A 25,624-nucleotide genomic window follows, 5' to 3' on the forward strand; every position below is an offset into this window, starting at 1 on the left:
AAACTTTGCACTTCTAAAAATGAGGTCCACAGTCAGAAAAGGGAGGAAATTGGAAACGATCAAGTCTCAGAAGGACAAAGACTGTTATTCTTGCCGAGAACAAAGACAAGCCAGGATGTTGGCAGCCTTGGAGAGAGTCTTTCAGTCGAATTTAAGACTGAGAGAATCAGATTCTTCTGTCTTGATGATAGCTGTTATGCACTGTCAATGAATATGTCCCTGGGATGGGAATAACTCAGAGGGTAAAGAATAATTGTGAAATAAATGCTTCTGGTTCTATGTAGGCTACTGTGAGCATGCCAACGGTATGAGCTCAATCATTGTATTTGATTGCTTTATAAAGTCAATAAATAATTTGCAATACACTGTGCTTTTCAGTCTTTGAGTTTGAATTGGATTTGGAAAGGTGTCTCATGTACATACTTCTTCACTATGCATGCAGAAATCTCACAATTTACAAAAGCATACAACACTGTTTAAATATGTGATGATTACTCTAAGTATATATAGATTTTTTTATTTGATTTAATCTTTATTTAACTAGGCAAGTCAGTTAAGAACAAATTCTAATTCTGATGTACAATGACAGGCTAGGAACAGTGGGTTAACTGCCTTGTTCAGGGGCAGAACGACAGATTTTTACCTTGTCAGCTCAGGGATTCAATCTAGCAGCCTTGCGGTTACTGACCCAACGCTCTAACCACTAGGCTACCTGCCGCCCCGGTGTTATGGTGTTACATCAGCTAATAATGACTTTACTTTGTTACAATCATCAATTCGTCAGATATGTGGTGCTTTGATGCAGAAAATGAAAAAACAACAAAGTTCTCATTCAGCACCGGTCTACATTATCCCAGAAAAACACACTCCCAGACAAATGATAAGCAGTATAATTTCATGGTATGAAAAGAGAAACAACATCCCAGTAAACAAATGAAAAAGCAATTTTAATGTTCACAGTCATCTCTTCTTCAATGAGCATAAAAAACAATTGATCGGAAAATCAATTGAAATATCATTTTATCCTATGATGACAGTTAAAGCTGATATTTTACATGGTTTAATTCGTGGAAATCTGGATAAGACCTTGTTCAAACAGCAAGTAGCCCGACTTCACATAATGTCAGACACACTCTCATAGGCAGTCTCTACACCCAGATCAGGTCATGTTCAAGTTCATCTGACCTTCAGATAAGGCTGCTCCTCTTCGTAGGGAAATGACTGTGTCCATGAAAAAGCAGAGACACTTTGTTTGACACCTATTCATACTACTGAACAAGTTCATTGGGAATTGTTATTTACATATGTGTCCTTGAAGTGGTGTATGAGTATGAACCACATCCAAAAGAGACTGCTTGAAGAATACTGTAACAGTCACAGTAGACATGGGAGAAGAGGGGATACATCAAAGATGGTTACTGTAACAGTCACAGTAGACATGGGGGAAGAGGGGATACACCAAAGATGGTTACTGTAACAGTCACAGTAGACATGGGGGAAGAGGGGATACATCAAAGATAGTTACTGTAACAGTCACAGTAGACATGAGAGAAGTAGACATCAAAGATGGTTGATCTACTGTGCCACAGCTATGGAAAGTCTGACTCAAGCTGTTAAACAGTACTGAGTCTCAGTCAAAACCATCCTGTACAAAGTTCTCCATCTCTACTCTGCACTCTTAGAAAAAAAGAGTTCCAAAAGGGTTCTTCGGTTGTACCCATAGGAGAACCCTTTGTGGTTCCATGTAGAACACTCTGTGGAAAGGGTTCTTCAAAGGGTTCTCCTATGGGGCCAGCCAAAGAACCCTTTTAGGTTCTAGATAGCACTTTTGTTTTCAAAGAGTGTGAGTGAGTTCGCCGCTGATCTCTTGGTGAATGCCATGATCTGAGGTCACATTAAAAGGTTTCCATTTCAGTAAGTGCACATGATATGTGAGAGACAGAGAGGATCTTACAATCAGAATGAGGATTGGCATGTTTTAAAAACATAAAAATAAAATAAATTGTCATTAATCATGAAAATGCGATGGATGATCATGATGAATATAAACAATATCAACACAATACTGTACAAACAATGCATTTCTGAAAAAAATATTTCAGCTGTAGCCTACACTTGACATGAAAACAATGTTCATTTTACTCATCAATGTTCTACTTCTCATCTTGTACTAAATAAATAAAACAATATTGCATTGTATTATAATGAACATAAAAATCACTAACATAATAAAAATCTCCATTAAAATACATACTTCTGGGAAAGAAATGTCAGCTGTACACTTGACATGAAAACGGTGTGCCCATTACTTACCAAGTTTTCTCTATTCCTTGTGAATAATTTAATTTGAGTGGCTCACTTATTGAGATGAAATCTCTACGGGGACTTGAAAACGCATAAGATCTCTGACTGGCAGAGTTATTTGAAAAAGCAGCACAAAACCTTTCAGCTCTGTTAGTTTTTAATTTGTTCTGCTATTCCATTGCTCACCCTACTGTTTCCCCAGTTATATTTATTGCATTTTTCTATTTAATTACTTACTTAACACAGGGAAGGTTCCAAAACTGCGAGCAACTGAGTCAATAAGTTCAATGAGAGTAATGAATCATATAATTATTTCCATTTCTCCTCATGATGCTGGACACCATTTCAGTAGCAGAAGGAATGTGATAGTGTATTGGACTATTTTCAGTAATTGTGGATATCAAAGGGTAAAATATGCTCTGCTATCTTTTAACAGTGCTCTCTAATTTCCATTAATGAATATTTACATTTTTATTAGTGAAGGTATAAATTAATTCTCTCTATGAATAACAGGTTCTTCAGTCAGAATGTTATCCCTCAGTACAGATTTGCAGCTGTTCTCCCTCACGATCTGCAGCAGTATACAGTACTGTAGCAACACCATGCTCAGTAGCCCAGATGGAGAGGGGAGTGCTTGTCTGGTCTCCCCGTCTGCACAGGTCACTGTTGGGGGGACTGGGGGTCCGTGCGCGTGATTGAGGCGGTGGGCGCAGAGGAGAGACCAGCAGTATGACCTGTCCTGCAACCCGGTGGCCTCAGACAGCCCTGTGGAGGGGGGCTCAAAGCCCATGTTGAGGTGCAGCGCCCCACGGGCCTGGCACTAGTCCACTATGGGCTGTTCATACCTGTACAACGTCAGGGCACTCAACTGCTGTGGTACCTGAGAGAACAAAGGAAAAGGATAGGGGGATGGAAAGAGAGAGTAAGATAGAGAGGTATAAAAAAACTTTTGATGTTTTTTTATGTTCAACTTTTTATGTTAGGGTGCAAAGTGAAATAGGCTAGTGTACAGATAAATTGCATGCAAAAATCTCATAATGAGAACAGTCCCAAAATGTTAGGCCAGTTTACAGTAGTATTAGGTCCCAATTCAAACAGTCACAGATAAAGGGAAAACCACACTGCAGATTCACTGAAACAATGTTTACGGTGTATTTGAGGGACAGGTGTGGTTTTATGTCAACATCCAATGAGACTGTCTGTGAGAGGAACAGTGTGCAGGTTGTGTCCGTTTTAATGTAGTTAACACCGCCAACACAGTGTTTCCTTTATCTGTTAGTCATTGACAATTGAAATTAATATCCGATTTTCTGGTAAACTTAAACAAATCAGATTATTGCATGCAATAATTGTGCTCTACTGCACAAAACACATGAATATCACTGAGCTCATTTGTGCAAGGTCATAACTTATTTATCTCAGTCTAAACACTAAAATGACAAATGTACTGTATGTACCACAGTGCAAAATACACTAACAGAAGCATGCAGGACCATCAATAGTAGTAGGGCACCCACTCAGCTAAACTGATCTGCAGTATACAGTGTGCAAGATTAAAGCCTTAAGCAAGAGTGCATACATACTTGCTTTCACTCTTTTAAATGGAGTCTTGACTCCATTAAGCAGGGCGCTCTTGTTAAATTGCAAGCACTTTGCTGATTCAAAGGCCTCTCTCACTTTTATGTACTACAGTTCTGTGAATTATGTTTCATTAAATCCGATCAAACGGTATAAATGTGGCATTAAATATTGAAACTAATATCACAATATTTAATTGATTCTGTTAGTAGTACACACACACACACACACACACACACACACACACACACACACACACACACACACACACACACACACACACACACACACACACAACATAACAGAAACAAAACAAAATGTGCTAATCATTTGAAGAGACTTTTGTAGCCTACACTGCTTTATATTTGAGATTTTTTAACTTCTGAGCTGGTCAACCTCGCAATGGCCCCAAAAAACTGAATAATTTACATCTGTATAGCATTGATTATCACTTCCCCAGCTAAGCTCTCGAAACTATTTCTTTACACATCTGGATGTTTATTGAACGTAAATAGAATAGAATCTTGATTGCAATACGATTTCCTCTCTAAATTGATGCACTATGGTGAGGGCTTGAGATCTCTGTTCCCAGAATTAGTTTATGTGGATTAAGCCATACCTTCTTCAACTAGAAGTTAAAATACCTAATATATGAACATACACTTTACAATGTTGTTGTGGAGACATTATTGCTCATTTGATAACCGCCTGAATCAGTTTTCAAGCTTTTTCAGTCTTCAAGCTCCTGAACCTAGCTTGATCTTTGGGGAACTTAATATTCACAACCATGCCCAGAATGTTAATATATTCAGTAGCTGTATCTATGAAGGATTCACAACAAATTGTCAGCAGAATGACTCGTTTTAGGAAAAAGTTTCCTAATTAGTGTAATGGGAAGAGCAAAATGTCTGTGTGAAAGCCTTTAAATTAGCTTATGGCCCTATAGTGTTGAGCAAATTGCCCCCTTTCTCTGTTAACAGCACAAGACAGGAAGGGGGCCATAGCTTAAAACAGCTCTTTTAAAACAGGCCTGGTCTCCGGGTAATTTTCAAATTGTGTAAATCCCAGTAGGTGAAGTTGCCACGATTCTATTCTGGCAGGTCAGCAACTTGGATTTCCCAATAGGACTGTGAACGTTTTAGTGTTAATTAGACCTACATTTCAATACATCTGGTCAATGTTCATGTTGCTTTGTGAGCATAATAGATACTGTACTCCACACTGTAACAGTTGAGAGGCAACTATCAGGGAAGAGCACCAAAGTGTGTGTGTGGGAGGTGGTGGGGGGGCACAAGTCAACATACTTTGGCAACAAGGCCTTAAACTTTTTGTGATTAACCTAACTGATCAGAAATCCTAGATGTGTTCTGTGTCAAACTCTGTTTACAACCATAATGTGCTCGCACTATGCACTAATGCAGAAAAAAAATGACAATGACATTTAGCTAAATGGGATTTAAGTTGTACCACTTGACTCCTGTCCTCAACCACAAAAACACTGGGACCTCAGCTCTAGGATCTATTCGAGAAACAATAAAGACAACACTGACCAGACAGACTTTTTTCTTTTACTTCGTAATGGATTGAGCTATTTGATGTTGTCTTATGAAAACATCCTCCGTTGTGGTAGTCAGTTTGAAGATCTCCTTCCCTGAACCCCTTTCTGAAAATAGGATTAAATCCAGGTCTGAGTGATGAATATTTGAAAAATAAAAGGCTTTTTGGCTCGCCGGTGAGCGTGTCCGTCCAGGTTTAATCAGGTATATTGGGAAGGAGCTGGCTGTTATGGTGGGATCTTTTAAAGGCGTGACTCATAGGGCTAGCATAGCCTGGGCAGCAGCCAACACCATGCATTAAAGGTTAAACAGCGCAGACAGAGGAGTTTGCTTTAGGCCTCCTTGATGTCTTCCCTCAACAGAACGTGGTTGAAGAAGTCTTCTCTGATTCACATTATAACACAGCAAAAACATAAATAGCCCTAGATAGATGAACACCCTGTAAAACACTTCTCTCTATTAATAGCTATTTCTAAGCTATTTCTAAGCCTGAGCCTCTCCTTTACTCTATATCAATTTAAGACATTTAATCATTTTTTATTTTAATTGAGTGGGGTACCCCAAATGTATCTCCTTACACTGACCACTAGGCTACTCTGGTCCCCTAGTACACTGACTAGTACATTCGTCAAGATATGTCCTATATGACCATAACAAACCATATCAAATAACTAAATCCAAGCACTGCAAGTCACATACTGTAGGTAGGATATCGCAAGATTTGTTCACCAACGTTCAAACATCTTGCAGAAAAGCTGAAAGAGGACATTTTTTTTTTTAAGATTAGGAGTTAATCATCATTATATAATATAAAATCCTAGTTCTGTAGCTTCATCAATGGACTTATACAAAAACCTGAAGAAGGCCCCTTCTCTGTCACTCTCTCCCTTAGTCCCTTTTTGGAAAGACGGACAAACGTAAGTAAGAAGACGAGTGCTGAGGATACCAAAGAGAACAGGCTATAAACACTTAGGTCAATGTGCACCGCAATTAAATCAATTTTCCAAGCTATTAGGTTTGGATTGCTTATCAAAGCATTCACTCAAGTTTTTCCCCCTTTGCACTGCTCTGAATTGGGGTCAGGCTGAAAAATAATGATTTCCCATTAGGATACAGACAGCTGCAGTGTGCCAGCATGGCCCAGCGTCAATCTCAGACTGCCGTGGGTAGCATGAGCCCACGTTGGCATATTAACAACATCCTCAGGCTGGGCCTTCTCCACGTCAGCTGGATAATTCACTCAGTGGTCTATGTGATCCAAACATAGAGCATAGACAGGCTGCTATCATCATCTCTGGTCATTACATGGGCCCTGAATGGCATGCTAATGACCCAAGGGCCTGTGCTTCCATAGATTGACTGCATAATGAAGTGAAGGTAGTCTAATTAGAAAGAAAATGATAAAGTTTGACTCAGCGTCGGACAGGGAAGACCACAGAAGTTGTAACTTCACTAACTACCACAGGATATCATGTTTCAGCTAACAATTCAGATAATAGTTTGATAATAATCATTTAGGGCTGAATCCCATGAACAGAAACAAAACAATTTGCACAAATGGCATGCATGCATTGACATCAATGCATGATTTATGTTCAAGTCTAAGACACACACAAGTAAGTAAGCATTTAGCCTTTAATGTTAATCAATTGAGTATTTCAAAACTACTAATAGACATTCCATTTGACATAAACATACATAACTAAATACTGTAGTTGCTTTTGTCTGACATCTACCCAGTTGTTAAACTGCCTTGCCATAAAAAAAAATGGAAGCAAAGCCAAATCAGTACAGCAACTTCTCCATCCTAATACTGCAAGCTCTAAAGATTCAAGAAAAATCCTCTTTTACATTTAAAAAAAAAAAATTCACTATGTAATTACATTTTTATTTGAGAAGTGTTTTACTTACATAATCCTTCAGATGTAGGGATTTATCTTCCCCTAACGCTGCTCATCCTATTTTCAGCTCATCAATGTTGTCAACACATGCTCAGATGATCTGGAGCTGACCATCGATGCTACTCTGGTTCATTATGGGTACTTTCTGATGTCTGAAGCCAGACAAGTCACTGAGCATACGTATGCACAAACACCCTCACAAAGACACACTCTCAATAAATCTGGTGTCTTTGTATCAAGTAGTAATGAAAATAGTCTCAATCTTCAAAACACTGATAAATATTTAATTAAGCAGATCATGGCAGCTATCATTGTTATAGTTAAAAGGGTCCCAGTGAAATAATTCAAAAGGGTGTTCTGTGCGAATGAACTCTCTCTAATGCTGTTCACCGTATTTCCAGCTGACCAACGATGCTTATAGGACAGATGGCTTTGCTTCATTGTGTGTGCTTTTCTGATGTCTGTCATCAATATGCATTACACTCTGAAAGTATTCAGACCCCTTGACTTTTTCCACATTTTGTTTAATTACAGCCATGCTCTAAAATGTATGATTTATTTTCCCCCTCAACAATTTACACACAATACCCCATAATGGCAACGTGAAAACAGGTTTTTAGAAACGTTTGCTAATTTATTAAAAAATGTAAAACAAAAATACCATATTTACATAAGTATTCAGACCCTTTGCTGTGAAACTCAAAATTTAGGTGCATCCTGTTTCCATTGATCATCCTTGAGATGTTTCTACAACTTCATTGGAGTCCACCTGTGGTAAATTAATTTGATTGGACATGATTTGGAAAGGCACACACCTATCTATAATGTCCTACAGTTGACAGTGCACGTCAGAGCAAAAAACAAGCCATGAGGTCGAAGGAATTGTCTGTAGAGCTCTGAGACAGCATTGAAAGTCCCCAAGAACACAGTGCCCCCCATCATTCTTAAATTGAAGAAGTTTGGAACCATCAAGACTCTTCCTTGTGCTGGTAGCCCGGCCAAACTGAGAAATCAGGGGAGAAGGGCCTTGGTCAGGGAGGTGACCAAGAACCCAATGGTCACTCTGACAGAGCTCCAGAGTTCCTCTGTGAAGATGGGAGAACCTTCCAGAAGGACAACCATCTCTGCAGCACTCCACCAATCAGGCCTTTATGGTAGAGTGTCCAGACGGAAACCACTCCTCAGTAAAAGGCACATGACAGCCCACTTGGAGTTTGACAAAAGGCCTGAATGCCAATCGTCACGTCTGGAGGAAACCTGGCACTAGCCTACGGTGAAGCATGGTGGTGGCAGCATCATGCTGTGGGGATGTTTTTCAGCAGCAGGGACTGGGAGACTAGTCAGGATCGAGGGAAAGATGAACGGAGAGATCCTTGATAAAAACCTGCTCCAGAGTGCTCAGGACCTCAGACTGGGGCAAAGGTTCACCTTCCAACAGGACAACCACCCTAAGGACACAGCCAAGACAACGCCGGAGTGGCTTCGGGACAAGTCTCTCAATGTCCATGAGTGGCCCAGCCAGAGCCCGAACGTGAAGCCAACCGAACATCTCTGAAGAGACCTGAAAATAGCTGTGCAGCGACGATACTTATGTAAATGTAAATGTAATATAAATGTAATATTTCAGAACAAACATGACGCACCATGTGGACAATGATAACAGCAAAACATATACTCAGTACTGGAAAGTGAATGCCCATAGAAGGGTTCATACACATTTACCAGCCATTTGCAATTCCAACAAGCTATGACAAAATGAATTATATTTCCCCTCTAATTATTTTTCATGTCCAAACATAGGGCAGAAAGCCCTGCATGCTGTGCTTGCCCTACCCTCTCACTGTCTGAAATTGAGCACTAACAGAGTGTGAGAAATCACAGTGTGCCATTCAGAAATTATGCAAGAACATGCTGTTAATCTATTCTCGGCTTATTGCTGTAACAGCGTGAGCCAACCATTCCTGAGTTAAGTGTTAATATGATATTACAAAATGTTGAACGACATAAGTAAAATCCTTTGACATGAATATTAATGTTATCAATATTATTAATATCCTGAATAGCGCATGAAATTTCAGTTCATCATACCAAAATAACAATACAATAAATTTATACAAATCATGTAAGACAGATAATCAGTTTTACATGATTTGATACAGACCTCATTTCAAATACTATTTCAGGTATTTCAATTACTTTTCAATATATTTCAAAACAAGTATTCAGATAACCTTTATTTAAAAAAAACAAGTAGTTGAATATTGGAATGTACTTGGAAATCAACTTAGATTTGAAAATACACAAATACACTGACTCAAATACACTCCCATCCATTTAACCCAGGTATCTGAAAATACTTTTTGAAATAAGTATTTGAAAGAAAATAAATACTTTCAAATATAATTTGGTCGACTATTTGGTTTTTACAAATAACCATTCAAATGCTCAAATAAAGATACTTGTTTTGGGCTGTGCATTTAAAAGAATATTTTTTAAATCCAGAGAAACTAATGTTACAATAGTACAGTACATGGTTAGGGAATAGCTTTGTTTTCCATTCTCCAGAAAGTGTACTCGTTCTCCGTCTCTCTAAGAAAGAGAGTAGGTTTCAATACTTTCGGAGGAAACAAGGGGTGAAGGTCTGTAGTGTATGCATGGAGAAAAACCAGCTGAATGCACATTAGTGTGCCAGGAACAGACCATTTCATTTCCTAATGTATTTCTATGGTTTATCAGGCTGGCTGTCTCTGGATGGGATATCATACTAATGTTGCAAATCAGAGATACTTTAGTAAGTGCAAAATGATAAGTAAATAACCAGTAGAAACATTAACTTCTAAGGAATAATATTAATGCAATCCCCTCTGTTCTGGCTGAAAGAGCACTGGTTGTGGTTGACTATGATCTCTACTTGTTCAAACAAATGAGGGAATATCTCTCCTATGATAGAAGCTTCTCTAATACGGTATACAGATATAACCTGGATCTGCAGCTCGTCAGATGCACTGTCAATAATCACCCTTTGGATAAACTTTAGAAAGGCTCTATGGTTGGTCAGTAGGCAAGGTCATGAACTTGTCAGTGTCTAAACATGGGTCTAAACACATATCTTGGGGAAATCCACATGAACATCACTGTCCTCTGAGACAAGAAAGGCTGTTGATTGAAAAGAGAGAAAGGTGAAAAGATAAGATTAACTACAAGCCATTGAGAGCTAGAAATGATTTTGAAAACAGTGGTGCCCACACATGCCTTCTTTAGAAAATAAGCCATTTCAGCTGCAGAGGATAAGGAATGACTCTCTGGGTGAGTCACCATCACTAAACATATACCAGTGCTCTCACAGTGTGACAGGCTCAGGCTCATCACATATTATTCACAGAGCAAAGGGGTGAGAATGCTAAACTCCAATGCTCTGATTAATCTAGCATAAGGCATGCACACACAAAAAAAATGGAATGAACAGATTAAAGAGATTCTCCGGTACTCTTGTATACTTTTTAGCCAGTAGATCTGAAAGTAGCACTCACGAGCCAAAAGTGGTCCCCAACAATTGCGTACTACGTCACATATGTGCAGACATATGGGCAACAACAGGGTAATAAAATTAGATTCCTACATCTGCAAAGTATTTATAATCACTGCAAACTTGTTTAACAGATCAAATAAAAAACTGGCTTTTTCAAGAGGGCACAAACACATTGCTTTTTCAATTTCGGTGGATTCAACCCTGCTCAAGGTACAATGACTCTAGTCAATAACTCTCTTGTAGAGTACATTCTCTAGCCATCCTACCACTATGTTGAGAGAATAGAAAAAATAAAATAATTTGTTGCTGCATTTTTGTTTTTGATTTCCACCTGCCCTAGCAGTAGAGATACATTTAGAAGAACGGCTGGTTTGGGCCATTTCCATGGATCAGTTTGGGCCATTTCCATGGATCAGTTTGGGCCATTTCCATGGATCAGTGGATATTCTGTAATCTAAAATGAATCTCCCGAAGCAGTTACAGTGCCTTCAGAAAATATCCATACCCTTTGATTTATTCCACATTTTGTTGTGTTAAAGCCTGAATTTAAAATGGATTCAAATATATTTTTATATCTACAATACCCCATAATGACAAAGTGTAAACATGTTTTTAGAAATCTTAGCAAATGTGTTCCAAATTAAATGCAGAAACATTGAATTTACATAAGTAATCAGACCCCTGGGTCAATACATGTTAGAATTACCTTTGACAGTGATTACAGCTGTGAGTCTTTCTGAGTAAGTCTCTAAGAATTTTGCACACTATTTGTTTTTCAAATTCTTCAGGCTCTGTTAAGTTGGTTGTTGATCATTGCTAGACAGACATTTTCAAGTCTTGACATCGATTTTCAAGCCAATTTAAGTCAAGACTGTAACTAGGCCACTCAGGAACATTCAATGTAATATTGGTAAGAAACTCCAGTTTGGCCTTGTGTTTTAGGTTATTTTCCTGCTGAAACGTGAATTTGTCTCCCAGAGTCTGTTGGAAAGCAGACTGAACCAGGTGTTCCTTTAGGATTTTGCCTGTGCTTAGCTCTATTCCATTTATTTTTATCCTAAAACATTCCCTAGCCCTTGCCGATGAGAACTATACCCATAACATAAGGCCACCACCATACTTGAAAATATGAAGTGTGGTACTCAGTGATGTGTTGGATAAGCCCCAAAAACGTTGTATTCAAGACATAAAGTTAATTTCTTTGCCACAGTTTTTGCAGTTTTACTTTAGTGCCTTATTGCAAACAGAATGCATGTTTTGGAATATTTATATTCCTCCTTTTCACAATTAGGTCAGTATTGTGTAGTAACTACAATGTTGTTGATCCAGCCACAGTTTTCTCCTATTCTCCAGTTTTCTCCTATCACAGCCATTAAAACTCTGTAACTGTTTTAAAGTCACCATTGGCCTCAAGGTGAAATCCCTGAGCGGTTTCCTTCCTCTCTGGCAACTTAGTTAGGAAGGACGCCTGCATCTTTGTAGTGACTGGGTGCATTGATACACCATCCAAACTGTAATTAATGATGACCATGATCAAAGGGATACACATTGTCTGCTTTATTTTATTTTTACCGACCTACCAATCGGTGCCCTTCTTTACTAAGCATTGGGAAACCTCTCTGATCTCTGTTGTTGAATCTGTGTTTGAAATTCACTCCTCGACTGAGGGACATTGCAGATAATTGTATGTGTGGGATACAGAGATGAGGTAGTCATTCAAAGATCATGTTAAACACTATTATTGTCCATGCAACTTATATGACTTGTTAAGCACATTTTTACTCCTGAACTTATTTAGGCTTGCTTTTACAAAGGGGTTGAATACTTATTGACTCAAAACATTTCAGCTTTTCATTTTGTAATTAATTTGCAAAAACATAATTCCACTTTGACATTATGGGGTATTATGTGTAGGCCAGGGACACAAAATCTCAATGACATACATTTTAAATGCAGGCTGTAACACAACAAAATGTGGAAAAAGTTAAGGGGTGTTAATACTTTTTGAAGGCACGGTATAAGAACAAATGGACAAATGAACAAATCTCTGATGCATTGAAGTTATCAACAAGGACAAGACAGGGATGCCCTCTGTCCAGTTATTTATTTTCTCTAACCACGGAACCTATAGCATAAATAATTAGAACTCATGGCTCAATTCCGGGAATAGAAATTGGTGGAGAACAACATGTGATATCATTGTATGCACATTACAAGTGGCTATGCTAAACATAAAAGTGATCCTTTGAAACAAGTCCTATGCACTAAATGTAAAGTTATTTGGCAACTTAAGTTGTGAATGATGCAAACCTTCCGCCAAAGTCGGTCCCTCTCCTTGTTCGGGCGGTGTTCGGCGGTCGACGTCACCGGCCTTCTAGCCACCGCCGATCCACTTTTCATTTTCCATTTGTTTTGTCTTAGTCTTACACACCTGGTTTCACTCACCTAATTACCTGTTTATTATTTAACCCTCTGTTCCCCATGTTTGTTTGTGAGTGATTGTTCTTTGTACATCAGTCCGTTATTGTGGGCTCGTATATTTGCCTTGTATTTTTAGTAAAGTACGTTGATTACTAATTTCTGCTGTCCTGCGCCTGACTCTCCAGCTACACACAGGACCCCATTACAGAATCCCTCACCAACCCAATGGTGTCAGCTCCTCTACTACCCTGTGGCAGTAGAGGAGCGCGTCCAGCAGCACGCGACCATGTTGCAACGTCTGGGCACCACCATGGATTGCGTGCTGCAGACAATGGATCATTGGGAGAGAGGAGGAGGATTTCCAGTGCCTCCACCCGCCCCACTACCACCGTCCCCACTGTCCACCTCTCCTTCACCCGGTCCCAGTGGGATTCGGTTCGCGCTCCCGAGGGAGTATGATGGGATGGCTGCCGGATGCCAGGGGTTCCTACTACAGCTGGAGCTCTACCTGGCGACCGTCCACCCGGCTCCTTCGGGACGTGAGAGCGTGTCCGCCCTCGTCTCCAGCCTCTCAGGCAAAGCCCTGGAGTGGGCCAACGCCGTATGGAGTGAGGGAAACACGGCGTTGGACCATTACACAGAGTTCACCCGCCGCTCATTTCTGCTGTCCTGCGCCTGACTCTCTACACCAGCTACACACAGGATCCCATTACACCTTAGAATTTCTTAGAAATTCTCCAGACCTGAACCCAATAGAAAATCTTTGGAGGGAGCTGAAAGTCCGTATTGCCCAGCGACAGCCCAGAAACCTGAAGGATCTGGAGAAGGTCTGTATGGAGGAGTGGGCCAAAATCCCTGCTGCAGTGTGTGCAAACCTGGTCAAGAACTACAGGAAACGTATGATCTCTGTAATTGCAAACACAGGTTTCTGTACCAAATATTAAGTTCTGCTTTTCTGATGTGTCAAATACTGCAAATTAAATTACAAAATGCAAATGAATTACTTAAAAATCATACAATGTGATTTTATGGATTTTTGTTTTAGATTCCGTCTCTCACAGTTGAAGTGTACCTATGATAAAAAATTACAGACCTCTACATGCTTTGTAAGTAGGAAAACCTGCAAAATCGGCAGTAAAAAATCCCCACTGTATATCTGTGTTTTCTGTTTGTCTGTTACAAGTTCCTCTTGTATTGTCAGGTCATACCAGCGTTTCCCATTTTTTCTTGTTCTCAAGTTTTTGTTTCTAGTCTTCCTGGTTCTGACCTTTCTGCTTGTCCTGATCCTGCCTGCCTGACTCTGAGCGGGTTTACAAACCTCTGCCCGCCCTCGATCTGCCATTTGCCTGCCTCCGATGTTTTAATAAATTATCTGCAAATCGTACTAGCCGCCTCCTGTGTCTGCATTTGGGTCTTATCCTGAGTCGTGACAATGCGTTTGGGTGTTTTGAATTAACCATCACCTTAGAAAGCGCTGTCCATTTCGTTGTGTTTGGCTTTTAAACAACATCAACAAAGACCATGTTTTACACTCAGTTTCAATCTGCTGTTGAACTTCTTTCTTCAAATTGATCATCATTTTGATTTGTACTTAATGTTTTGTACACTGTGTATTGAAATGCGAAGCGACTCTATGTCTTTTATGTGTTCATGGGGGGGGGTATGTATCCGGTAGGATGGTTGTGTTGTTTTTGTGTTGTGTTGTTTCTGTTTATTTGAGTTTGCATTTAGTTTTGTTGTTTAAATTTATATTTAAAAAATGTATATATATTAAAAGAACAACAAAGAAACTGTAAGCAACATAACTGTAAAGAAGAATACAATATTTTATTTCAACAGAGAGTTGGGAGAAAAGTTTGTGTGTTGAAGAAATCCCTCTTTCATCTTGTTGTGATGCCATTGTCAGCTCCTCCACACTACCAGGCCTTTCACTACGCTTCAGTTTCCATGGTGATAACAGTACAGGACTATAAATCTTACTCTGAGGCTGTAGAAAATGGTATGTGTGACAGGGGATGAGGGTTAGATGGGCTTCTAACATTCTCTTAAATTATCCTCAGGTTCTGGACACAGAAGAACTGAGCTTCACCTCAAAGATTGAGAAAGGATAATAGTTATTTAGGAGAAAACTGCCATAAATTGCTATGTAAAACATGCTACTGGTTCACATTGTAGGGTTTCATTAATTCTGTCATCATCTCTTTCTCTGTTACTTCATATAGAATATATTTTGCAGCAGAGACCACGTGTGAAAATGAACCACTCAGTCAGATCAGATTTGGTTGATCCCGAGGCAACTTATTTGTGCTTGTTTCTTGGAGCAAGAGCAGGAGGCCAAACAACTGTGTAAGTGCTATGAGACAGGCCCTGGACTTGAGCACACTCTTTCAATATTGATGTGGCTGAAAATGTGAGCAGACAGGAGATGAGGCAGCCAGCTGTTGGCCTGATAAAATGTTACCATAGAAGAATGGTCTGACACTGATATAAGGAGGCTCCCACTGACAACAGGCTACATCAGCAGTGACGGCTGTTGAAATGAGTTACCAGCCAGGATACCGTGGAAGCTCACTTTAAGCAGTATAAGGACAACAGCCAGATAACTTGCTACAAACCAGTAATAACACTGTTCTCAGAAACAGAACAAGGTTTTTGACGTTTTTGTCTGTTTGAAGAACTGTGGTTTCAGTGTTGCTTCAAACATCTGACAAATCGGTATTCTGGCACGAATACTATGCTAGATGAAGGCACAGCCAGCAGGTTGTCAACAGGTAGATAGATCATCACACAGCTCAGTGTTGGTGCACTGCTGATCTCTCATATAACTGAATCTATCCCCACAGGCCTGCCATTATACAAATCTGATGTGAAGATGTGGGCCTTTCCCCTTAGCCTGGTCTCATAGACATAACATAGTAAAAGTAAAAGCCACCAGTAAATCAGATGACAAAGGGAGGAGAGTAATAGAGAAGAGAAGGGAACAGATAGGGCTTTATAGCTAGAACCTGGCAATCATCTTCAAAGAGATCCCTTTGAACATGCTGATTCAGGACCTGTGTATTATGGTGTGTCAGTACTTGTGAGGCTCAGGCTGCTGACTGGCGTTTGGATGAAACACGGCTCTACAGCTGTTCTTTCAGCCATGCAGGATTGGGGGCACTAAATGTAATTGATTACAAGGTTGAATGGATCCATTTTTGCTACAGTTTGATTATCCAACAGGGCTTTCAGAAATAAATAACACAAGCAGATTAGGGATTGACCATTAATCTCCTCTCCTCAAATCAACATTTTCTCTATCACACCCACACACACAGGAGCCCCCATCATTATCCTAGCCTATATAGACAAAGAAATATCACAACATTATACTGACATTTCAAAAAGGTTAGGAATACCTATCCCTGACTGGCATAGTTACTGGTTGTTGGTGTTGTGTACATACTCTAGCGAGGCAGAAAGGATTTGAATGGGTCTATTGAAGAGAACACTACAATTGAACATGTGATAAGGACTGAAGATCCATTTCATCATAGCTAAGCGACCCCCCCCCCCCCCCCCCCCCCCCCCACACACACACACACACACATTAGTATTCTGATGCAGCCATCCCCAAGCAGTAGCCGGTGCCAGACACTTAATTTGTCATTTATTGCTGCATGACAAATGAAGTAATTGAACTTCTTGCCCACGGAACATCTCTGCCAGCCTGGTGAACTTTTTCCTCATTGTGGCTGAGACAGTGATGAGACAACCTCTGTGAAAAATCAGACCACCGTTGAGGACAAATTTACAATGTCATCAAAATAACCATGCCAATGCAATACAAGTATATTCAAGCGAATGAAATTGAGCCAAAACAACTAAAAGATTCCTAAACAACACATTGCTGGTTTGTATTCCTTGCAGTCTTGTTTGAGAGCAACAGTGACATGGGGGTCCAAGTATCAAATATCAGTGCAAGTGCACATTTTGAAGTGTGAGTACAAAAACGAGAAAAAACTAATTTAGCATCAGGACACCTTTCTTAGCCTTTTATGTCAGGCTCTCTGAAACACAATCGAATATCAAAAAGCACAATGTTTGTTCAGCTTTCAGCCAATTTGAACACCCTGCTTGTCTCACACATAGTATTTATGAGCCACGGTGTAAGCCATGAACTTAACATCTCCCCAGAGCCAGCTACCAGCCCCCGTTTGTAGATCTGCACTCTGGGTCCTGTCTGCTGATTCACAAGGAGAGCGAGAGCAAGAGAGGGAGGAAGGTTAAAGAGAGAGAGAGAGAGAGAGAGAGAGAGAGAGAGAGAGAGAGAGAGAAAGAGAGAGAGAGAGAGAGAGAGAGAGAGAGAGAGAGAGAGAGAGAGAGAGAGAGAGAGGGAGGGAGCTATAACTCAGTCTCTCCTGAGAAAGTTACAGTCGTACCCAGGCAGGTGGTCAATTTTAAGGCTAGTCTCAACTCAGTCAGCTGGTTTCATTAGGTGCCAGTGTCTAGGCCAGCCATTAAATCTTGACACTACCTCCAATATTTAGCTCCGAATCTTTCCTTAATACATTGTACTGTAGGCTTCAGATGTAGTAGCTCAGAATTCTGTACTGGGTATATAATGGGTGCTAGCTGATGTGTATTCAGTAATGCATACTCATAATTATGTAATAACAGAACAGGCCTACAACATTCTGTGAAAACTTGCGCTTTATCAACTTAAGTTTAGATGGTTTAATTCAACTGCAGACAACCTCACCTCTCCCACTTCAGTTTGTTTTGATCAAAAGAACTGAGAATGAGGTTGCCATGAGCACCTGTCTGAGTGTGATGAAATCAATTGAACCTACGAGGGCAGCATACCCAAAAAGTCAAAAGTCCATCCATGAATCAGCCTCATGGTATCTGACAGCATTTTGAGCGACATCTTGTGTCTCGCTTCTCCCAAAGCAATTCTGTGTAAGCTTCAAGGCTACACCCTGTTTCATGAGCCATTACCCAACCTCTCGCCGTGGGCACTACTAATTTGGCATGTCCAGACAACCTTGACATCAATCACTGGAGAACGACCAATTAGCCTTTTAGCCTTGGCTCTCACAGGGCCCCATTACGTCTCTGTGGTGGCACACTCTGCCAATCTGCAACAATACATTTCAATCAAATAGTTTCTACGAATATCAAAACAATTTATGTTCAAGAATTGACCTTCAACTGTGAATGAAACCAGACTCAATGTCAAGATGACTCAATAAAGACTTTGGTATAGGCAGAGCCTTGACTCCATGGACAACCATATATATATATATATATATATATATATATATATATATACAGTGCCTTGCGAAAGTATTCGGCCCCCTTGAACTTTGCGACCTTTTGTCACATTTCAGGCTTCAAACATAAAGATATAAAACTGTATTTTTTTGTGAAGAATCAACAACAAGTGGGACACAATCATGAAGTGGAACGACATTTATTGGATATTTCAAACTTTTTTAACATATCAAAAACTGAAAAATTGGGCGGGCAAAATTATTCAGCCCCTTTACTTTCAGTGCAGCAAACTCTCTCCAGAAGTTCAGTGAGGATCTCTGAATGATCCAATGTTGACCTAAATGACTAATGATGATAAATACAATCCACCTGTGTGTAATCAAGTCTCCGTATAAATGCACCTGCACTGTGATAGTCTCAGAGGTCCGTTGAAAGCGCAGAGAGCATCATGAAGAACAAGGAACACACCAGGCAGGTCCGAGATACTGTTTTGAAGAAGTTTAAAGCCGGATTTGGATACAAAAAGATTTCCCAAGCTTTAAACATCCCAAGGAGCACTGTGCAAGCGATAATATTGAAATGGAAGGAGTATCAGACCACTGCAAATCTACCAAGACCTGGCCGTCCCTCTAAACTTTCAGCTCATACAAGGAGAAGACTGATCAGAGATGCAGCCAAGAGGCCCATGATCACTCTGGATGAACTGCAGAGATCTACAGCTGAGGTGGGAGACTCTGTCCATAGGACAACAATCAGTCGTATATTGCACAAATCTGGCCTTTATGGAAGAGTGGCAAGAAGAAAGCCATTTCTTAAAGATATCCATAAAAAGTGTTGTTTAAAGTTTGCCACAAGCCACCTGGGAGATACACCAAACATGTGGAAGAAGGTGCTCTGGTCAGATGAAACCAAAATTGAACTTTTTGGCAACAATGCAAAACGTTATGTTTGGCGTAAAAGCAACACAGCTGAACACACCATCCCCACTGTCAAACATGGTGGTGGCAGCATCATGGTTTGGGCCTGCTTTTCTTCAGCAGGGACAGGGAAGATGGATGGAGCCAAATACAGGACCATTCTGGAAGAAAACCTGATGGAGTCTGCAAAAGACCTGAGACTGGGACGGAGATTTGTCTTCCAACAAGACAATGATCCAAAACATAAAGCAAAATCTATAATGGAATGGTTCAAAAATAAACATATCTAGGTGTTAGAATGCCCAAGTCAAAGTCCAGACCTGAATCCAATCGAGAATCTGTGGAAAGAACTGAAAACTGCTGTTCACAAATGCTCTCCATCCAACCTCACTGAGCTCGAGCTGTTTTGCAAGGAGGAATGGGAAAAAATGTCAGTCTCTCGATGTGCAAAACTGATAGAGACATACCCCAAGCGACTTACAGCTGTAATCGCAGCAAAAGGTGGCGCTACAAAGTATTAACTTAAGGGGGCTGAATAATTTTGCACGCCCAATTTTTCAGTTTTTGATTTGTTAAAAAAGTTTGAAATATCCAATAAATGTCGTTCCACTTCATGATTGTGTCCCACTTGTTGTTGATTCTTCACAAAAAAATACAGTTTTATATCTTTATGTTTGAAGCCTGAAATGTGGCAAAAGGTCTAAAAGTTCAAGGGGGCCGAATACTTTCGCAAGGCACTGTATATATGGTTGTCAAAAAATAAAATGTGTCAAATTCAGTTCAATCTCTAAGCAATTTCATTTAGTTATGAAAGAGCCTTTGTTTGTTCTATTTCACACACGCGCTAATGCACGCATGCACGCACACATACACAAACCAGCTTGTCTCTCACTCATCTCATTCTTGATCATTAGTACACAGATGGTCGCACTGTATTTCATTATGTCTGTTTATTTGGGTGCAAATGTATTTATTTTAACAACTTAACTTCTTCCTTAACTCCCATGTTAACTCTCACTGGATAGTCTACCAGTCTCTTGCTAAGCATGCCCTCCATACTTCCTGGATGCTGGTCTTCAATCCCCCAGAAAGAGATAGGGATTGTGTTACGGTGAGTGAATGAGGACCCAAAAGCGAACTAACTTAAACAGAGCTTCTTTAATAACCAAACATAGGTAGGCTCAGATAGACCGGCAGATTCCGACAGGACAGGACAAGGTTACAGCAAACATGACGATAGTCTGGCTCAGGCATGAAACACAACAAACAAGAATCCGACAAGGACAGGAACAAAAACAGAGAGAGATATAGGGGACTAATCAGAGGGAAAAGGGGAACAGGTGGGAGAAGGGGTGACGAGGTAGTCAAGAGGAGACAAGGAACAGCTGGGGGAAAGCGGGGGAGAAAAGGTAACCTAATACGACCAGCAGAGGGAGACAGGGTGAAAGGAAAGGACAGAAAGACACAACATGACAATACATGACAGTACCCCCCCACTCACCGAGCGCCTCCTGGCGCACTCGAGGAGGAAACCTGGCGGCAACGGAGGAAATCCTCGATCAGCGCACGGTCCAGCACGTCCCGAGAGGGAACCCAACTCCTCTCCTCAGGACCGTACCCCTCCCAATCAACGAGGTACTGGTGACCACGGCCCCGAGGACGCATGTCCAAAATCCTGCGGACCCTGTAGATGGGTGCGCCCTCGACAAGGATGGGGGGGGGGGGGGGGAAGACGAGCGGGGGCGCGAAGAACGGGCTTGATACAGGAGACATGGAAGACCGGGTGGACGCGACGAAGGTATCGCGGAAGAAGAAGTCGAACTGCGACAGGATTAATGACCCGAGAAATACGGAACGGACCAATGAACCGCGGGGTCAACTTGCGAGAAGCCGTCTTAAGGGGAAGGTTCTGAGTGGAGAGCCAAACTCTCTGACCGCGACAATATCTAGGACTCTTAGTTCTACGCTTATTAGCAGCCCTCACAGTCTGCGTCCTATAACGGCAAAGTGCAGACCTGACCCTCTTCCAGGTGCGCTCGCAACGTTGGACAAAAGCCTGAGCGGAGGGGACGCTGGACTCGGCGAACTGAGATGAGAACAGCGGAGGCTGGTACCCGAGGCTACTCTGAAAAGGAGATAGCCCGGTCGCAGACGAAGGAAGCGAGTTGTGGGCGTATTCTGCCCAGGGGAGCTGTTCTGACCAAGACGCAGGGTTGCGAAAAGAAAGACTGCGTAAGATGCGACCAATAGTCTGATTGGCCCGTTCTGCTTGACCGTTAGACTGGGGGTGAAAGCCGGAAGAGAGACTGACGGAAGCCCCAATCAAACGGCAAAACTCCCTCCAAAATTGAGACGTGAATTGCGGACCTCTGTCCGAAACGACGTCTGACGGAAGGCCATGAATTCTGAAAACATTCTCGATGATGATTTGTGCCGTCTCTTTAGCAGAAGGAAGCTTAGCAAGGGGAATGAAATGAGCCGCCTTAGAGAACCTATCGACAACCGTAAGAATAACAGTCTTCCCCGCTGACGAAGGCAGTCCGGTGACAAAATCTAAGGCGATGTGAGACCACGGTCGAGAGGGAATGGGAAGCGGCCTGAGACGGCCGGCAGGAGGGGAGTTACCGGACTTAGTCTGCGCGCAGACCGAACAAGCAGCCACGAAACGACGCGTGTCATGCTCCCGGGTGGGCCACCAAAAACGCTGGCGAATGGAAGCAAGCGTACCCCGAACGCCAGGGTGGCCGGCTAACTTGGCAGAGTGAGCCCACTGAAGAACGGCCAGACGAGTAGGAACGGGAACGAAAAGAAGGTTCCTAGGACAAGCGCGCGGCGACGGAGTGTGAGTGAGCGCTTGCTTTACCTGCCTCTCAATTCCCCAGACAGTCAACCCGACAACACGCCCCTCAGGGAGAATCCCCTCGGGGTCAGTGGAGGCTACTGAAGAACTGAAGAGACGAGATAAAGCATCAGGCTTGGTGTTCTTAGAGCCCGGACGATAAGAAATCACGAACTCGAAACGAGCGAAAAACAGCGCCCAACGTGCCTGACGCGCATTAAGTCGTTTGGCAGAACGGATGTACTCAAGGTTCCTATGGTCAGTCCAAACGACAAAAGGAACGGTCGCCCCCTCCAACCACTGTCGCCATTCGCCTAGGGCTAACCGGATGGCGAGCAGTTCGCGGTTTCCCACATCATAGTTACGTTCCGACGGGGACAGGCGATGAGAAAAATACGCGCATGGGTGGACCTTGTCGTCAGAGAGGGAGCGCTGAGAAAGAATGGCTCCCACGCCCACCTCTGACGCGTCAACCTCGACAACGAACTGTCTAGAGACGTCAGGTGTAACAAGGATAGGAGCGGATGTAAAACGATTCTTGAGGAGATCAAAAGCTCCCTGGGCGGAAACGGACCACTTAAAGCACGTCTTGACAGAAGTAAGGGCTGTGAGAGGAGCTGCCACCTGACCGAAATTACGGATGAAACGACGATAGAAGTTCGCGAAGCCGAGAAAGCGCTGCAGCTCGACGCGTGACTTAGGGGCGGGCCAATCAATGACAGCTTGGACCTTAGCGGGATCCATCTTAATGCCTTCAGCGGAAATAACAGAACCGAGAAATGTGACGGAGGAGGCATGAAAAGTGCACTTCTCAGCCTTCACAAAAAGACAATTCTCTAAAAGGCGCTGGAGGACACGTCGAACGTGCTGAAGATGAATCTGGAGTGACGGTGAAAAAATCAGGATATCGTCAAGGTAAACGAAAACAAAGATGTTCAGCATGTCTCTCAGGACATCATTGACTAATGCCTGAAAGACAGCTGGAGCGTTAGCGAGGCCGAAAGGAAGAACCCGGTATTCAAAGTGCCCTAACGGAGTGTTAAACGCCGTCTTCCACTCGTCCCCCTCCCTGATGCGCACGAGATGGTAAGCGTTACGAAGGTCCAACTTAGTGAAAAACCTGGCTCCCTGCAGGATCTCGAAGGCTGAAGACATAAGAGGAAGCGGATAACGATTCTTAACTGTTATGTCATTCAGCCCTCGATAATCTATGCAGGGGCGCAGAGACCCGTCCTTCTTCTTGACAAAAAAAAACCCCGCTCCGGCGGGAGAGGAGGAGGGGACTATGGTACCGGCGTCAAGAGCTACAGACAAATAATCCTCGAGAGCCTTACGTTCGGGAGCCGACAGAGAGTATAGTCTACCCCGGGGGGGAGTGGTTCCCGGAAGGAGATCAATACTACAATCATACGACCGGTGTGGAGGAAGAGAGGTGGCCCTGGACCGACTGAACACCGTGCGCAGATCGTGATATTCCTCCGGCACCCCTGTCAAATCACCAGGCTCCTCCTGTGAAGAAGAGACAGAGGAAACAGGAGGGATAGCAGACATTAAACATTTCACATGACAAGAGACGTTCCAGGAGAGGATAGAATTACTAGACCAATTAATGGAAGGATTATGACAAACTAGCCAGGGATGGCCCAAAACAACAGGTGTAAAAGGTGAACGAAAAATCAAAAAAGAAATGGTTTCGCTATGATTACCAGAAACAGTGAGGGTTAAAGGTAGCGTCTCACGCTGAATCCTGGGGAGAGGACTACCATCCAGGGCGAACAAGGCCGTGGACTCCCTTAACTGTCTGAGAGGAATGTCATGTTCCCGAGCCCAGGTCTCGTCCATAAAACAGCCCTCCGCCCCAGAGTCTATTAAGGCACTGCAGGAAGCTGACGAACCGGTCCAGCGTAGATGGACCGACAAGGTAGTGCAGGATCTTGAAGGAGAGACAGGAGTAGTAGCGCTCACCAGTAGCCCTCCGCTTACTGATGAGCTCTGGCTTTTACTGGACATGAAGTGACAAAATGACCAGCAGAACCGCAATAGAGACAGAGGCGGTTGGTGATTCTCCGTTCCCTCTCCTTAGTCGAGATGCGGATACCTCCCAGCTGCATAGGCTCAGCTCCCGAGCCGGCAGAGGAAGATGGTAGTGATGCGGAGAGGGGGGCAACGGAGAACGCGAGCTCCTTTCCACGAGCTCGGTGACGAAGATCAACCCGTCGCTCAATGCGAATAGCGAGTTCAATCAGGGAATCCACGCTGGAAGGGACCTCCCGGGAGAGAATCTCATCCTTTACCTCTGCGCGGAGACCCTCCAGAAAACGAGCGAGCAAAGCCGGCTCGTTCCAGCCACTGGAGGCAGCAAGAGTGCGAAACTCAATAGAGTAGTCTGTTATGGATTGATTACCTTGACATAGGGAAGACAGGGCCCTGGAAGCCTCCTCCCCAAAAACAGATCGATCAAAAACCCGTATCATCTCCTCCTTAAAGTCCTGATACTGGTTAGTACACTCAGCCCTTGCCTCCCAGATTGCCGTGCCCCACTCACGAGCCCGTCCAATAAGGAGAGATATGACGTAGGCGACACGAGCAGTGCTCCTGGAGTAAGTGTTGGGCTGGAGAGAAAACACAATATCACACTGGGTGAGGAACGAGCGGCATTCAGTGGGCTCCCCAGAGTAACACGGCGGGTTATTGATTCTGGGCTCCGGAGATTCGAAAGCCCTGGAAGTGGCCGGTGGATCGAGGCGGAGATGGTGAACCTGTTCTGTGAGGTTGGAGACTTGGGTGGCCAGGGTCTCAACGGCATGTCGAGCAGCAGACAATTCCTGCTCGTGTCTGCCTAGCATCGCTCCCTGGATCTCGACGGCTGAGTGGAGAGGATCCGAAGTCGCTGGGTCCATTCCTGGTCGGATTCTTCTGTTACGGTGAGTGAATGAGGACCCAAAAGCGAACTAACTTAAACAGAGCTTCTTTAATAACCAAACATAGGTAGGCTCAGATAGACCGGCAGATTCCGACAGGACAGGACAAGGTTACAGCAAACATGACGATAGTCTGGCTCAGGCATGAAACACAACAAACAAGAATCCGACAAGGACAGGAACAAAAACAGAGAGAGATATAGGGGACTAATCAGAGGGAAAAGGGGAACAGGTGGGAGAAGGGGTGACGAGGTAGTCAAGAGGAGACAAGGAACAGCTGGGGGAAAGCGGGGGAGAAAAGGTAACCTAATACGACCAGCAGAGGGAGACAGGGTGAAAGGAAAGGACAGAAAGACACAACATGACAATACATGACAGATTGACTGAGATCCAGAAGAATTG

General features: G+C 42.6%; 1 protein-coding gene across 1 annotated transcript in view; it reads right to left on the bottom strand.

The window, feature by feature from the left end:
- Positions 1-930: 930 nt before the first annotated feature.
- Positions 931-25,624, bottom strand: part of LOC110535985 (leucine-rich repeat transmembrane neuronal protein 4-like) — a 33,586-nt gene continuing 8,892 nt past the window's right edge. Inside the window, exon 2 of the mRNA XM_021621421.2 lies at positions 931-3,184. The gene's annotated coding sequence lies outside the window, so the exon portion shown is untranslated. The remainder of the gene's footprint in view (positions 3,185-25,624) is intronic.

Source organism: Oncorhynchus mykiss, chromosome 11 (assembly GCF_013265735.2).
Source record: "Oncorhynchus mykiss isolate Arlee chromosome 11, USDA_OmykA_1.1, whole genome shotgun sequence".
NCBI classification, from domain to species: Eukaryota; Metazoa; Chordata; class Actinopteri; order Salmoniformes; family Salmonidae; genus Oncorhynchus; species Oncorhynchus mykiss.